General features: G+C 47.8%; 1 pseudogene; it reads left to right on the plus strand.

Moving 5' to 3' along the window:
• Positions 1 to 1,590: 1,590 nt before the first annotated feature.
• On the plus strand, positions 1,591 to 1,734 carry LOC143990664 (U2 spliceosomal RNA; annotated as a pseudogene).
• Positions 1,735 to 2,582: the final 848 nt, after the last annotated feature.

The raw sequence follows: 2,582 nt of genomic DNA on the forward strand, positions 1-2,582 counted from the left end.
AAGGAGGGGCACCACTGGGGACGTCTGATGTAAGGGGGCTTCGCTGGGGACATCTGATGTAAGGAGGGGCACCGCTGGGGACATCTGATGTAAGGGGGGCTCCGCTGGGGACATCTGATGTAAGGAGGGGCACCGCTGGGGACATCTGATGTAAGAAGAGGCACCGCTGGGGACACCTGATGTAAGGAGGGACTCTGCTGGGGGCACCTGATGCAAGGACGGACTCTGCTGGGGGCATCTGATAGCATCTGGTAGCAGGCGACGTGGCAGGTGACACTCTCAGGGGTCCCACTGATTCTGGATTATGGTGAGTTGAATGATTTCATTGTATATTATAATGTAATAATAGTAATAATGCGCTTCGATCATCCTGACACCATAACAACCATGGTGCTGGGATGATTGAAGCGCTAACACCAGGTGTTTGGAGTATCTTTATCTGCTGAATTGTTAAACTCTGGCATACACATTTCTATTGTGGTGTAGGATCTGGGCCTGCTGTCCCTCCATCCCTCTTTCCTTCCTTCTCTCTTCTGCCCTCCTTTCCTTCTTTCTCTCTCCCTCCCTCTTTTCCCCTTTCTTTCTCCAGCTCTCATTCATCTCAGACTCTAACCACACCCCCATTTGAACCATGCCCATACAAGCCACGCCCACGGTTTCACGGAAACCACACCCATTTTTTGGCGCACCACATTTTTCGTTTTTATTGCTATGTTACGCCTACAAATGCATGCCCCGCCTCTAATTATAATAAGACTCAGTCTACAGCCAAAAAAGTTTGCCTATATATTTTTTTTACAATGTTGGCAACTATGTACTGTATGTGTTAGCATGGCCTCTTATAGGCTGCATTGATGCACATGTAACAGCCGAACAGGATGACAATGCAGCAGCATAATTGGGAGACAGGGATAGAGTATTGTTACCCTATAACCATACCTAAGAACTTGCCAGCTCTTGGAAAGAAATGCTGGCTCTTCATGTGGTTTATCAACTCCCCAGTTTGCAATTTAAATTCTCTGGCCTTTCGTATATTTCACACACTGTACAGGTCCGAATGAAGCGAGGAAGGGGTGTTGTGGAGGGGTGGTTGGAATCCCCCCTTGGGTGCCCCCAGAGACATATCCTGGCATTCATTCCCCATACTAGCCGTTTCAGCTCAGTTACCAACAGAGGTCACTTAGTCCTATAGAGTCAATCAGCACAGATAACATGGTGAAGGTAAACTAATGGAAAATAGGAGAGAGGGCACTGATGGAGACCAACCTGACACCAGTTTAGAGACCAAGAGAGATCAAGGAGCATCCAAACTGCATAAACAAATCAAAAGGGTTCAGAGAGGAAACTCAAAGCAGTCTATCAGGAGGGAACTGGGATTGCATTAAAGCAGAGTGTCACTTGGAGTGTCTGTTCTTTAAGTTGAGTGTCTGATTGCGTCTGTGTTGTATCATCTTAAAGGGGAGTTAAAGTCACAATACTTAACTCCTCTCCAATGGATCGATATCTACAATGGGTTCTTCGTTGGCATCTACTACCTGGCTTTTTCTGGTTATGGTCTTCGGTCACCTTGATTGGCTGTGACAAGATGATGTCGCTTCTTGATCTTTTGGCTAAGATCAAGTGTAGTATCTGTTCTTATCAATGTTCAGTAGGGTTGCTTGGCTGTAATTTTGTCTGGAATGGCTGGCTGAATAGTATACCTGCTGGTATGAAGGAGGTCCTGAGGGATCTTTCTCGTGGGAAGGAATCCAAATTAGGCACCCACTGGGTAAGGTGGGGTTCGGAAGAACTTTCTTAGTGTGGAGGGACCCAGTGCCTTCTGATTTGAGGGGTGCTACATGGTCTGGCTGAGGGCTTGGAAGGCAGAGAGCCCCTAGTGTCAAACATCTCCTGGGAGTGGTGACCCAGGGGGTGCTACATGGTCTGGCTGAGGGCTTGGAAGGCAGAGAGCCCCTAGTGTCAAACATCCCCTAGGAGTGGTGACCCAGGGGGTGCTTTTAGTATCACTTTTGGTTGGGATTGAGAATGAGTACAAGGCCGTGACACCACCCACTCTTTTCTGTGCCTTTTGGCCGAGCCTGGGGCAATTTTTGTTACCAGGTCACATGGCCTAACCACTGTGTCGCACATTAGCACTTATTTAATTTTTCTCTTAAGGTGTGTCACTTCACCTTTTTTATGTGTTCATTTTTCACATAGCAGGATGGTGGAATGTGGGTCTTTGGGCCAGCCCTGAAGTCTATGGGGAGGAGGTACGACCCTTAGGCTTCTTTCTAGGAGTCTCTCTTCACAAGCCCCTAACCTAAAACTTGCCGGTCTGCTTCAGCTGGTCATGAGGAGAGCGGTCCACCAGGCCTTTTGGCTAGGTCAACCAGAGTACCTTGCCTCTATCATGGGGTCTTGCACCCCTAGGAGGAAGGGAGGTCCTTCCACTTTGGAAGGGGAGAAGCGATGCACCCTGTGCACATTTTTGTGTGTTCACTTGCACTTTTCTCACAGTGTGAGCAGGCCAGTAGGTTTATAATATTGCAGAAATTGCTATAAATAGACTGATTGCTCACAAACTTTGGAATTTTGCACTT

This window comes from Lithobates pipiens, unplaced genomic scaffold (genome assembly GCF_037356315.1).
Source record: "Lithobates pipiens isolate NorthernLeopardFrog02 unplaced genomic scaffold, aLitPip1_a1.2 Scaffold_18, whole genome shotgun sequence".
Classification (NCBI taxonomy): domain Eukaryota; kingdom Metazoa; phylum Chordata; class Amphibia; order Anura; family Ranidae; genus Lithobates; species Lithobates pipiens.